Below are 15,363 nucleotides of genomic sequence, written 5' to 3'. Positions count from 1 at the left end.
ATTGACTTGCTGCATTAACTCATTCTAACTGTCAATATAACCTATTGGTACTCACAATATGATTGCAATTATATTTCTGTATGTAATATAAACATCAGACAAACACTAATAAAAACCAGAGGGCAGCAGATCATGTGAAAATATAATTTTGGTGTCATTCTCAAAAATTTTGGCCATGACTGTACAGCACCGCGATCAACAATATGGCCTTCTGTCTGGCCATGGCCAGGTAGATGAAGGAGCAGCCGCTTCTTCATTCTGTCCATAGCCATGTAGTGTCTGTATAAGGCCAAGTATAAGAAGAAGCAGCCGCTGCCTTCTTTTTGGCCATATCTGGTGGAGAAGGAGCAGCCGCTTCCTTCTGTCCATATCCGGTGGAGAAGGAGCAGCCGCTGCCTTCTTTCTGGCCATATCTGTGGAGAATGAGCAGCCACTGCCTTCTGTCTGTCCATATCCGGTGGAGAAGGAGCAGCCGCTGCCTTCTGTCTGTCCATATCCAGTGGAGAAGGAGCAGCCGCTGCCTTCTTTCTGGCCATATCTGGTGGAGAAGGAGCTGCCGCTGCCTTCTTTCTGGCCATATCTGTGGAGAAGGAGCAGTCGCTGCCTTCTGTCTGTCCATATCCGGTGGAGAAGGAGCAGCCGTTAACTTCTGTCTGTCCATATCCAGTGGAGAAGGAGCAGCCGCTGCCTTCTGTCTGTCCACAACCGGTGGAGAAGTAGCAGCCGCTACCTTCTGCCTGTCCATATTTGGTAGTCTTCTCTTTACCACCACATTGTAGATGAGTCATCCAAATGGCAAGTTTGGCTGAAAGAAGTCCTTCAATTTCAGCCTTTAATTACTTGCCATTTCAATCCAGAGGAAGGCGAAAAATAACCCAGAGGACTTGTTGGAATATTCTCAGGGGAAAAAAATTCTTCCCTGACCCCAAATATGGCGATCGGAATAAATCCCTGGATGTTTGGTGCTCGAATCTACGTGGTTGTTATGTGGTGGCAGCTCAGTAGTATTTGTTACAGTCTGGTAAATGAGAAAGTCCAGTTTAGTTGCCTCATCCAATTAATGGAAAGCTTCATTCCTGGATGTTGCTGGAATGGGGTTATTTTATATCAGCCTATTACCACTGTAAGAAGAGAAAGATATTCAAAATAAAGAAATTGAAGCGACTCGACACTATCATAAAGTCTGGGTGGAGATCACAATATTGCAGGTTGCACATTTAAAAAAGGGTCCATGAACCACAGGGGAGCTCAGTTTAATAGACACCAAACTGGGGAAACAATTGCAGGCCAAAAAAGAAGAAAAGTGGCATTCACAGTATAAAAATATTTCTTTATTAATGTCCTGTAAAACCTATCGACTGGTCTCTCTGAACAGCCGCACCTGATCCTTCTCTCTCTCTCTCCTTACGATATGTTTTAAAGGACGATAATAAAAAATGATTTTTAAAGGTGAGTGCTGCTCTTCTCCTTTTTAAGATGATAAATTTACACTTCTGACAACTGGCTCCTCACATATACACTGTATACTGGGGGGATATAATGATGTGTATGGTGGGTATGGGTACTACTGGGCAGTGGTAAGACTATGGATGTCCCATGTGTTATACTTACATCTCCGTATTGGAACGGTGGTTCGGCTCTGCCGGATTCCACATCGCTCCAGTTTATGGAGTGGAAGAATGTGCGCTCTCGGATGAACGATGTTATGGCATACCGAGCAGATGGCGTTTTGCAGAGAAGCTGGAAGATGAGAGAGAATATTAATCATTATATTATGTATTATTACTGATACGTTATTACTCAATGTCTATGGACTGTCGGCATCATGCCCTCAATATCATTCCTTATAATCTACCATCATCCTTCTTCACCTAATCCTACTTACCCCTTCTAGAATGTCAAGCTCATCGTTGGAGATCTAGGGTGGAAAATCTGGGACGTTGTCCAAAGACTCATGGTAGTCGTCCATCGTGCCACTGCTATGGAATGGCTGCTTCCCCACAATCATCATGTACAGGATGACACCAAATGAAAAAGAATCGGCCAGATGATTGTAGCCTTCTCTATCCATTAGCTGTAGGAACATAAAATAGGAGATGAGCTGAATATACCGGGGAGGTGATTTACACACAGAGGCTATGAGGACCCGTCTGTGATGAGATATGAGCAGGATACTCAGGTCAGTACTCAATCCTAATATCTGTCAATCACACAGGGAGGTTCCTTACCTCGGGCACAATGTAACCCATCGTGCCAACAACTTCTTCCAAGAGGTCATCCTTGCCAACATTCACGGCTGATAGGCCAAAGTCACAGATTTTTATATGTCCCATGTCATCGATGAGGACGTTATGAGGCTTCAGGTCACTGCAGGGAAAAGGACCAGACACTAATGGTGAGGATAATTTATGAACAAAACTTTCTGCAATAGATGTGTAAGGAGACAACAGAGAGTCAAAGGGGACAGATTTATGAAGATGAACTGATTACCCATGTTTCACGCCGTGTTCATGGAGAAATTGGATTCCGCAAACTATTTCTGCTGCAAAGCTCCTGTGGAGTAGAAAGTAGAGAATGGATCAGTGGTTACATACACTTTAGGACCACAATGTATGGGCAGCAGATTATTATGTTTCAAGACATTTACCTTGTTGTCTCTGTTTCGACTATCATTGATTGTCCCATTTGGATAAACAGATCTCCTCCAGGCATAAACTCCATGGCTATTGTATAGACTTGTGGTGTTTCAAGAAAGCCCCGCAGAGATGTTATGAAGCGGCATTGAGCGCTCATACTTAGGACCTTTAGCTCTGTAAAGAATGTGTCCTCATCACAACGACTCTTTTCCATGACCTTAAGGGCCAGCAGTTCTTTTCTGACAGGATCTGATGCCAAGAGGACCTGGAGAAAAATCACAGAAGATCATACCAAGCTCTCATCTATTATAGGGATCTGTGTAATGGATCACTGGTGTAACCCAAACAGCATTACATATGAAGATCCTGTAATGAATATGTATATCCTCCTGTGTAGCTGGTGAAGAATATATTGGGGAGCACGGAGTAGTATAAATTCTTTTTTACCTTTCCATTGCTTCCTTTTCCAATATCAGCGTGTACATTAAGGCTGTAAAAGTCAATAGGATTTTCTATCTTAACCAATTCTCTCAAAGGTAAAATAGGGGACCTGGCATCACCAAGGTCTTGTGCTGGCACGTCTGCTATGTCAGAGGGCATCGTAAGGTTTGCACCTGCTGAGATGATACAAGATTTGTTAATCTTTTTGAGAATACATAATGGAAATGTTTGCAATGTTGTGCGGTAAGTGTATGGAGCGGGCTCAGGTGCTGAGCATGCATTTTACCAGGCTAATACCAGCTGTATTACTTAGTTGCCTCCTGCCTAAAACTGCAATGACTGGAGCACACTTCCATTGCTTCAGTATAACTATTTCAATGCTGACAGTGGTATTTAAATTAAGTGATTTGTGCACACCAGCACACATTAGTCTCCTCACGACAAAGGGGTTCATTGGTTGTAATGACTATATGGGCCTGCTGAAAGCCCCTATCTTTCACTTTCATTCAATTGTTAAAACCAGCCTGGCTTAATTTTATATGAGAACATTACTAAAGTTAAATATTACAATATAGTCCCGTTACAAAAGATCAGAAAATCACAGATTCAAGTCTTCTAAAGAGACTAAAAAAATGAAATAAATAAAAAAAAAGTAAAAAAAAAATCAAAAGTTGAATTTGATTTACTTAACCTTTCCAATTAAAATATATATATAAAAAAATAAGCGTAACCAAGATCACTCCATTGGTATAAGTCCGATATACAAAAATATAAAAATAATTATTCCAAGCAGTAAATACTGAAATGAGAAAAGATAATGGAAACCCCAAATTTGCGCTTTTTAGGGGCACCATATTCATCTAAATATTGCTATTAAAATATTTCCTAATGTCCTGTCTGCCCAAGAAAGGTGTCATTAAAAGCTCCAGCTTCATACACAATAAATAAGCCCTTACACAGCGCCATCGAGGTATCAATATCAAAATGTTACAATGTCTTAGAATATGGCGACACAAAACAATTTTTTTTAAATAGATTTTTAATGTAATTTTCTTCCACCATGCATGTTGGGCATTGCCAGAATTGTAAGTGACATGGATAATTATTTTGTGAGGTAATTTTTACCACACAATTAACACAATAAAAAAAAAAACGATGTCTGAATCCCTTTTTTCTCCACAAGTTTTGCCACACAATTTTTTTTTCCCTTATTTTTTCATAAACATTAAATGACAAAATAAATGGTGTCGTTCAAAACTACAACTTTCTAAGAAAGGAGGAAAAAAATTAAAAAATGCCCAATCAAGAAGGAGTTAATAAATATAGCTCCAGATCATATATTACAATTTTAAGCAGAAGTATATAAATCAGCAGGAAATGAAATATTTGCCCCATATAATGCTGCATTAAGGTTGATTATGGCCGCATAAGATGCTCCATAGAAAATGTGCCCCATATGATGCTGCATAAAGGTTAAATATGGCCCTATAAGATGCTCCATAGAAAATTTGCCCCATATGATGCTCCATAAAGTTTATGATGGGCCCCATAAGATGCTTAATACAAAAATATGCCCCATATAATGCTGCATAAAGGTTGATTATGGCCACATAAGATGCTCCATAGAAACATTTGCCCCATACATTGCTGTATAAAGGCTGATTATGGCCCTATAAGATGTTCCATGGAAAATTTGCCCCATATAATGCTGCACAAAGGTTGATTATGGCCCCATAAGATGCTCCATAGAAAATGTGCCCCATATAATGCTCCATAAAGTTGATGATTGGCCCCATAAGATGCTTAATACGAAAATATGCCCCATATAATGCTGCACAAAGGTTGATTATGGCCCCATAAGATGCTCTATAGAAAATGTAATGTGCCCCATATAATGCTGCACAAAGGTTGATTATGGCCCCATAAAATGCTCCATAGAAAATGTGCTCCATATGATGCTGCATAAAGGTTGATTATGGCCCCATAAGGTGCTCCACATACTGCAGGAGGCCATCCCTGCTAGTAGAAGCAGAGAGGACATCAGTGTGCGTACGGCTACAAAGTTAGACAGTGTACACAATGAGATTGACCCGGCGTTAGACAGTGCCAAAGGTAATGGAGGTACTCAGGTCCGCTCCTCAGTAAGAGGGGGCCGACCTGGCACCTGTTGCATCCACTGACATGCGGGGAATGGCATGAGATATCGCTCCTGCATCCATCCATTAGCAGGGAGCAGGAGTGAATGCTGTTTGCAAATCTCCACAGGCGGCTGTTGTCCCCCAATGTCAGTGGTGTGCTGACATCCGAGGTCTCATCTCTGGCGGTGTGTACTGGTGTGTCAGGGTCCCCTACATTCGGATCAGCTACTGGATCAAAGTAAGGGACCCCCACACCAGTAAAAGTCAGGTGTGTAGTGTCAGCTGAGAAGCTGGTCATGATCGCCGTGAAAGCTGCTGGGGCTGTATCTTGGGCGGCGTGTGCTGACGTGTGTCGTCTCCTGTGCCTATGACATTACTTGTGACAAGACCTGTTGTGGTCGGGGCAGCAGGGGCCCAGGCAGTGAAGAAGTCCATGGAGAGTGCAGGAGTGAAGTAATTGCCTCTACCCTGCTCACAACATGCCGCTTAAACCTTGCAGTGTTATTCTTAAAGGGAACACGGCTGAGGGTGTACTCACTTCAGTTAAAACTCCAGCAAAAGTGAAGAACAAATCTTTGGACCCTGCAATAAAACCAAACGTGTAAATAATAGTGTTAATAATAATGGTGGCGGTAAAAATGGTAAACGTGAGGTTAAAATGCCTGTCAATGGTGTGAATGGTGGTAATGATGCAAGTGGTATGTGGAAGGCTTGTTCATGGCGTCTAGTATGAAAGGTGGGCCTGATGTGGAAAACGGGAGTGCGACTGAGAATGTGGATTCTGCCACTGAGATGGATGGTGTGAATGGTGTCTAAGACACTCGGTTAGCATGATAGGGGCCATATATACCAGTATGGGGCACATATATACCAGGAAGGGACCCAGGATGGGTGACATATATACCTGTAAGGGGCCTAGGATGGGGGACATTAGTACAGGGTGTGAGACAATTTTACATAATTGGAGTGTGAGGGCAACATCTATGTCACATGTTGAAGGGTCAGATTCCAATTTACGTAACCGCATTTTTGCAGCCCCGATCGCAACAACATGGACATGATAATACTAGTATACAAAGGTAAATTCATATCCCAACCTTTGACACTCGTGAGAACCTTTGACACTCTCAGAGCAGGAATGACGGTGTCACACGCATTTGTCATTCTATAGCAATTAAAGGGGTTGGTCACTTTCTCTTGTTAATGCGACTAGCGTCACCAACTGACCAGTGTTTTACAGTGGCTGCTGGTGAAGGAGTATGTGACCAGACCAGTCTATCAGCCTTTCACAACTGTAAAATTTACCCTCCATCAACTGCTATTATATGGACCAAAGTGTTGGTCAGTTTGTGAAGAAAGCTGCACGAAAGCAAGAAAAAATGGCCAACTTTTTTAAGGTGGTTTAAAGGTAAAGTTTCTTGTGGAGAGCACCAAGTTTTGGCGTAGGGAGACTTATAGGCCAAGCAATGCTCCTCTGGTAATTTAAACATGCCAATAGCCCCTTCAGAGTAGAAGAAGACAGGAACTGTAGTGCCACCTATTTGTGGTAGCAATCCTAAAAGTCAATATCGATCCTTTAACAAGCCTTGCCATATGAGTTAGAATAAGAAGCTGAACCTAAAATTCTACTTGCAGATACGTGTTTCATGGTGTTTGCTGCCATCAGGGCAAAGAAAGTAAACTGGTTTGGCTGAGGAGCATTACATGACCCATGTTAAACTTTTTCCCCTTAGACTCCTTTCAGAAGCCTCTCACCCAGCCAAATCAGCTCTATTACATTGCACTGATGAGGGGCAAATACTCTGAAACACTTGTCTAAAAGTGGGGTTTCTAGTTCAGATTCTTATATGAAGTGATTTGACAAAGGCATCTAAAGGGCCAATATTGACTTAATTTTAAAATAGCTACTTCCAACAGATGGCACTAGAGTTAGTGACTTCTTCCCCTTTGAAGAGTCTACTTGTAATCCCCTTAAGGAACTTGCATTTTCATTCCTCTTATGAAAATTCTTATGAAAGCAAAAAAAAAGTTATTTGAATAAAAACTCACTCACAGATATCCTCACTCATCAATTTATTAATCCAATGACCCCACGAAGTAATCCACGTTCATGTTTTTCTTTGTCTCCGGCGCCTGTCGATAGCAGTAAAGCTACCTCTATGCCCTGGTGAATACTCTCATCAGTGTCTCCTGCTATCAGCTGATGATAGTAGTAGTCATTAGCTGGCACCTGACTGTCAGTGACCTTGTCACCGTTGGTCACAGCTGCTGGTTCACACGCTGTCCTCTGCGTGACAGTGTAGGAACTGCAATACCCAGCGGCTGTGACCGGCAGTGACTTCAGTAAGGGTACTGCCATTTAGAGCCGGTGTTTCCCACGCTGTAACACAGAGGGCAGCATGGGATCTGCTGAATGTTGGAGCCCCCCATTCCCTTGAATGGGGTTTGGGATCAAATTTGGGTACTGGGTTTTTAAAAAGTTCGGCTGAACCCGACACACCCAAACATCCATTGGTCCGCCTATCCCTAACAACTACATTGTGTGTAATGTGTAATGCACATGCGTCTGCTTTACTTTTGTATCATAGGCATTGTTTGGTCTCTCCTGGCGCATGTGCATTACAGTACTTCCCCTTCATGACATGAGCAGTACATGTACTGCTCATATCGTGTCTCCCCCTTTGATGTGGGCTCCGGCGTTGAGCCCACATCAAAGTCGAGACATGTCAGCTGTTTTGTACAGCTGACATGTGCGCGCAATAGCGGCGGGTGAAATCGCGATTCCCCTGCCGCTATTAACCTGTTAAATGCCGCTGTCAAACGCTGACAGCGGCATTTAACCGTCGCGCGGCCGGAAAAGAAGCGCATCGCCGACCCCCGTCACATGATCGGGGGTCGGCGATGCGTCAGGATGGTAACCATAGAGGTCCTTGAGACCTCTATGGTTACTGATGCCGGCCTGCTGTGAGCGCCCCCCTGTGGTCGGTGCTCATAGCACACCTGCAATTCAGCTACATAGCAGCGATCTGATGTTCGCTGCTATGTAGCTGAGCCAATCGAGTGGTGCCAGCTTGTAGCCTCCCATGGAGGCTATTGAGGCATGGCAAAAGTAAAAAAAAAATGTTTTTAAAAATATGAAAAAAAATAAAAAAATATGAAAGTTTAAATAACCCCCATTTCGCCCCATGCAAAATATAATAATAAAAAAAAATCAAACCTACACATATTTGGTATCGCCGCGTTCAGAATCGCCCGATCTATCAGTAAAAAAAAGCATTAACCTGATCGCTAAACAGCGTAGCGAGAAAAAAATTTGAAACACCAGAATTACGTTTTTTTTGGTCGTCGCGACATTGCATTCAAATGCAATAACGGGCGATCAAAAGAACATATCTGCACAAATGTGGTATCATTAAAAACGTCAGCTCGGCAGGCAAAAAACAAGCCCTCACATGGCCATATTGACGGAAAAATAAAAAAGTTACGGCTCTGGGAAGGAGGGGAGCGAAAAACGAAAACACAAAAATGAAAAAGGGCCGCGGCATGAAGGGGTTAATCAGCAGGGCAGGGCAGAGCGTGATTGGGGGACACTATGTGGATGACATAGGACATGCATCCACATGAAGCAGGGTAGGAGGACAGCTCTTGAAAAGAGAGAGGAGGTGCCAAAGGAAGACCAATGATGCCCATCGGATTGGACCGCATCGTATGGGGGTACAATAAAACCTATTTTTTGTACTATGTAGAGTGGATTGAGGACTCAGATATAGTTTACTAGAATTCTGTAAAAGCGGCCTCAAAGATAGTGCTTGTACTTTACATTGGGAAAATCTGATGACCGATTCCATTTAATTCCCTTTAACATTCTCACTTACTCTATGCTCCATCTGAGACATTCTAGCACCCCTTTCAGTACAGCTAGTAGAAGGGGAGGTCTTCCTAGCTCAGCTCTATAAGAATTATTGAAGGTGCTTCAATAGACTTGGGCAAGCAGTATCGGACTGGAGTGCCAATGGTCCAGTATTAACATCGATTCTAAGAGGCCACTATTCAGCTACATGCAAATATTACAATACCCACATTTTCAAATTTACCTCTTCTTCTATAAAAAAAAATAAACTCGGTAGTTTGTTAAATGAGTGATGGGATGCTGTCTCTCTCTCTATATAGACAATCAAGCGTATTGTTTCAATAACTGCTCATATAAGGTGCTGGGTGGGCCCACCGGGAAATTTACATGTTCTCCTGTGGGCCAGTGCAAGCCTGGGCAACTTTCCTTGAGAATTCCAGATTCAAGACTTTCTATATCTATACATCTCTCATATTTTTACTGCCCTGATTTTATGAATTTTGTTCCCGATTCTTGAAATCTAAGGGCACGTTTTAATTTTTAACAATGTCTATCCACATTATTATGAATTTGTATAAAACAATTTTTCGATGCATTCTATATAAACTCTACAGTAATGAACAAAAGTGCAGGTAAACTTCCGTCCAGTGTCGGTCACCATCGCCAATCTGGAAATTTCTTTCCTTGTTCCTGAAACAAGCAGTTTTGTAGAAAAGCAAGTGTTGCGTCTTTTTCCGTCTGAACTGTCTTATTTTTGCCTTGTAGACTGCTGATGGGAAGGACCTAGTGTACTCTAGTTGTCTTACAGTACTTGTGGGACTCAACCAGATTTTTTTTTTAAACATATTTCCTAGTTTCGGCTGCCATAAGAGAAACAATAGGGTTTAATGAAAGGAGGGGAGATTAAGGGAAGAATTGCTGTTTTTTTGGTGAGTATTTTGTTTCTTTAAATAGTGTTTTTGCAATGTGTAGATATTTTTGTGCAATGTAATATTGATATAACTACAAGGAAACGTTTGGCCTCTTTTCAAAATATTTGCATTGATAAGCACTGTTGCATGTCCCTGACATTCTACTATTGTTAAAGATTTTTTTTCCAGTCATTTCTTTAACTTATGGGGGTGAAATGGATCCATATACGTCCACTTGACTTGTACTTTTTATTGAGCTGAAGAATAGAATCCATCAATCATGTCTCCTTAGTAAAAAAAATGTAAAGACTAGCGAATTTCTCTTAGGGCATTTATTTAGTATAGGTGACTAGCAAGTATTTATAATTATATGTGGATGTTCAGCTAATTATATCCATCCTGTCTCCAATATTGCTGGCTGCCCTTAACAAATACTTGGATTGTGTCCCTGACGCGCATTTCACGGATGGGTGTCTGTTTTTTCTAAGGGTGGTATTGGCCGCATTTGAAGTCTTTTAAAGCAGCCTGCCCTGATTTACAGGCAAATTAACCAACGTGTGTCAGTTCTATCACAGGTCCAATTGACGTAGGGTGTTGCATTGTATCTTCCCATTGTCTAAAATAATACTCAGACCTTTAAACTAGTTTCCACTATAAATAATGAGAAAAGAGCATTATTAATGTTACTTAGAGATAGCATGATATATTAAATTATTTAATTTGGTTAGGATAAGTTATCAACTCTTAGATTGTTATTTTGAATACTACTTTTATTAAATTATTCAAGTTAAATCAACTCTGATTATTAGAATTTTTTTTATTTTTATTGTCATAAAATGCTCAACCAATGGTTGTCATGATGACCCCCAGGTTACCATGCAAAGGAAAACCTGTTGGACCATGCTCAGAGCATGGGGGGCTTCTGCTGTTCTTGCACCTCAGGGGCTCTGCAATATGACATGGCACCCTCAAACCATTCCAGCAAAATCTGAACTCCAATATGCCGCTTCCTTGCTTCTGAACTTTGCACTATGCCTCAAAAGTAGTTTTTAACCACTCATGAATAATTGCATAACAAATTGTACCATTAATTTCTCCTATTATCCCCTTTGAAAATTAAAAACTTGGAGCCAAAGCAACATTTTAGTGGAAACAATAATTTTCCATTTGCTCAGCCTATTGCTATACAATTTTGTGAATGGGCTGAAGGTTAAAAATGCTCACTACACCCATAGTTGAATTCCTCAATACGTGTAGTTTAAAAAATGCACTCACTTTTAGGGATTCTGCTGTTTTGACATGTCAAGGACTTGTCAAAAGTAATATGGCATCCGCAATCTAGTCCAGCCAAAATTGAGCTCCGGAATTTAGTTGGTGCTCTTTTCCTTTCGAACCCTGCCGTGCGTCCAAACAGTAGTTTTTCGACCACATCGGTGTACTCGGAAAAATTGCTCAACAAATTGTATGGTCCATTTTGCTCCTATTACCCTTGTGAAAATAAAAATATGGGGCTAAAACAACATTTGTGTGTGAAAAGTATGCTGCTCCCCTCCTGAGCCCCTACCGTGTGTCCACACAGTAGTTTTCCACCACATATGGGGGATCGGCTTAGCTAGGAGAAGTTGCACCAATAAATCGTATGTTCCTTTAACCATTGTGAAAATTTAAAATTTTGGGCAAAAACCGACACGTCTGGGTATTTTCTGTCATATAGGCCCCTCAAATTCACTTCAAATGTGTTGTTGTCCCTACAAAAATTTTGTACATTTTTGGGGGAAAATTGAGAAAATCTTGATAAATTTTTAACACTTCTTAGCAATTAAAAATTATGTTTCATAAATGGTGGTGATGTAAAATAGACATGTGGTAAATTTAATTTATTAACTATTTTGTATGATATAACGATCTGGTTTAAGGGCATAAGAATTAAAAGTTTGAAAATTTTGAAATTTTCAACCTTTTTGTGAAAATTCCCATATTTTTACAAATAAATGCAAAAATTATCAGCCTAAATTTATCACTAACATGAAGTACAAAATAACTCAGTATAGTCCAGAAATAATATAACCAGTAACCATAGGTTGGGTTTTAGTACTTCAAAAGATACATAACTAACACACAATTTACCACGAGGACGTGACCAAGGCAAATAAAGAAGTGCATAAAGTTCAAGAATAAAATATAATATTATATTAATAAGTGTTTAAAAATGCATTTTTCATTAAAAAAAATCACTAACAAATAAAAAGGAGGGAATCTATTCACAGCATCTCATGGGGATCAAAGTACAGTAATAAAATTCTGCAAATCATTAATTGGCTGTAAACAAAATTACACGAAAAAGTAAAAAACATTATATTGAAAGTATGTCACAAGGCCGCAACAGCATGCCTTGGTAGTAAAAGATTTGAACCAAAAAAACACAATTAATGCCAAAAAATTTAAAAATAAGACGGATTAGAGTCACTGTGTAAAGTGCAAATACAAAAATCACTAAATTCCTATATAAGACACTAGTCAAACAAAAGCAATCAGTGTAAAATGGTTGCTATATAAGTATACATACTGGGAAAATCCATGCATCAGTCTGTTAATATAATCAGAACCAAATCCCTGTCAGCCACAACCATGGGTGCAAATTCCTCGGCCAAACAAGGGAACAGATACAAAGCTGAATTGACGGTGTAAAATGAAACTGTACCTGTATTGCACAAGCCCGTTGAACAAATGAAGTCCCTCTGCCCCGACGCGCGTTTCGCTCTGCAGAAGGCATGGTGATTATAAAGTTTCAGACAGTTTTTAGTTCCTCAGAGTCCAACCTTTATGATTTTATTTTAAGTAAAAGAATGGGCTCCATTGTGGGGTGTGTTCATTTCATGAAAGTAGCAAAATGTGGCATGGGGCATTAACCTTAATGGTAATTCTGAACACACGATCACAGTTCATATCATGGTTCCCAGTCACAGTCACCTTTCAGCAGTATCCTGCAGTAGCTTCACTGGCAGTTTTCCCACACTTGGTACCTATCGTTCACAGTCACTACATTAGTCTTTCACACAAATTTACCAGTCTCCTCACAATCTTCAGTTTCCCTTTGGACAGGTAATTCCTATCTGGCATATGAACTTTTTCCTGGTTTGTCTAGCCATGTCATCAGCAACTCATTGCACATTTTACTACAAGGATGTAGTGCAAACCCCCTGGTATTAGCAGTGACATTTCAGACATCCAAAACACTTTCGAGCAACATTCTACAAGAGGCATTTCTATAGTGGAGGCATATGTCCCAATAGATTTGTTGTCAATGCTCACTATCAATAACCTGATTAGCTCCTGTCGTCAGATGCACTGTAGTTATGACATCGGTACTGTCAACAGAGACCATGAGCACTGATGGAGAAGTAGCACTGGAGCGGTAGTAATGATGAACATATATTATTTTTAGCACAATTTAACTGGATAGGCATTGAAAAATTATATAAAAAAAACCTTTGACATGACATGGTCAAACATTTCCACTTTGGTTTCATCTGCTCAAACGACAGTGAAGTACCGTATTTTTCGGACTATAGGACGCACCGGACCATAAGACGCACCCCAAATTTGGGGTGAAAATTGCAGAAAAAAAGATTTTTTATAACATGGGGGTCCGTCTTATTGTCCGAATTTACAGTATCTTATGGCGGTGGCAGAGCAGGGTCACAGGAGGCAAGGTGGGGTGATGCTGGGATGAGGAGGTGCTGGGATGAGAAGGTGCTGGGACGAGAAGGTGCTGGGATGAGAAGGTGCTGGGATCAGGAGGTGCTGGGATCAGGAGGTGCTGGGATCAGGAGGTGCTGGGATCAGGAGGTGCTGGGATCAGGAGGTGCTGGGATCAGGAGGTGCTGGGATGAGGAGGTGCTGGGATGAGGAGGTGCTGGGATGAGGAGGTGCTGGGATGAGGAGGTGCTGGGATGAGGAGGTGCTGGGATGAGGAGGTGCTGGGATGAGGAGGTGCTGGGATCAGGAGGTGCTGGGATGAGGAGGTGCTGGGATCAGGAGGTGCAGTGAGAGGTATGGCGTGAGAGGGGTCCCTGGCGTACCATGCAGGCTTACCTAGGTGGCAGAGGTGCGGTGGCAGAGGTGCGGTGGCGGGGGTGTGGCAGCAGAGGAGGCGCAGGAAGCGGGGTCCCTTTCCCCGGTATGGTGATGCAGCAGGCCCGGTATGCAGCAGAGCCGGGTGAATCCTCTTATCGGTGGGCGCGGCCATCTTCCTGAGGCCGCGCGTGTGCAGATGAAGCGCTCTGCTCCCGGGGCTTCAGGAAAATGGCCGCGGGAGGCCGCGCGTGCGCAGATGGAGATCGCGGCAGCCATTTTCCTGAAGCCCCGGGAAGCAGAGCGCTCCATCTGCGCACGCGCGGCCTCCGGAAAATGGCCGCCACCACCGATAACAAGAGGATTCACCCGGCTCTGCTGCATACCGGGCCTGCTGCATCACCATACCGGGGAAAGGGACCCCGCTTACTGCGCCTCCTCTGCCGCCACACCCCCGCAACCGCACCTCTGCCACCGGACCTCTGCCACCGCACCTCTGCCACCTAGGTAAGCCTGCATTGCGACTATTAGACGCACCCCCCATTTTCCTCCCTTTTTTGGGGGGGAAAAAGTGCGTCTTTTAGTCCGAAAAATACGGTATATATAGAAGTATTACAGTGTGTTATTGAGCTCAACCAAGGCTCAATTTCCTTAGTGAGACTTCATTATGCAAAGAAAAAAATATATTATGGTATTAAATATATTATGGTATTAACCCCTTCGCGCCGTACTAGTACTGCGCTGCCGGAACTGCATTAGTGCCAGCCGCAGTACTAGTACGGCGCCGCCATTTTCCGGTCACCGCGCGGCATCGCGCGGTGATCGGGTTCCGATGTCTGCTGTCCCTGACAGCAGACCATCCCTGCACGCAGCCCCGGGTGCCTGCACACCCCCCCCCCCCCGCATCAGCGATCGCTGTGATTGTCTGGTCAATTCTGACCAGCCAATCACAGCGACATGACAATAAAGTTTCAAAAAAAAAAAAAAAAGCATGTGACAGGCTGTGATTGATGCTGTGTGACGTCGCACCAATCACAGCCGTCACAGTAGGTGGGGTGATTCACACGTCACCTCACCTGATTAACCCCTATGGCGCTGATTGGCTGAACAATAGCTTCTAGCCAATCAGCGCCAAAGAGGTTAATTTAAAATACCGATCACCGCCCTGCACGCCATCTTTCTCTCAGATTTGGCGTGCAGAGCGGTGGTCTAAGCCCCTCTGTGTCACCTTAGTGAAGGAATCCATTGGTGGCCAGTGCGATCCTCCCTGCGATCTCCTGCCTCCAGCTTGTGCTCCTGCTTCAGCTTGTGCT

This window comes from Ranitomeya imitator, chromosome 9, assembly GCF_032444005.1.
Source record: "Ranitomeya imitator isolate aRanImi1 chromosome 9, aRanImi1.pri, whole genome shotgun sequence".
NCBI lineage: Eukaryota > Metazoa > Chordata > Amphibia > Anura > Dendrobatidae > Ranitomeya > Ranitomeya imitator.
The sequence above is the reverse complement of the archived record's forward strand: the minus strand, read 5'-3'. Positions refer to the sequence as shown.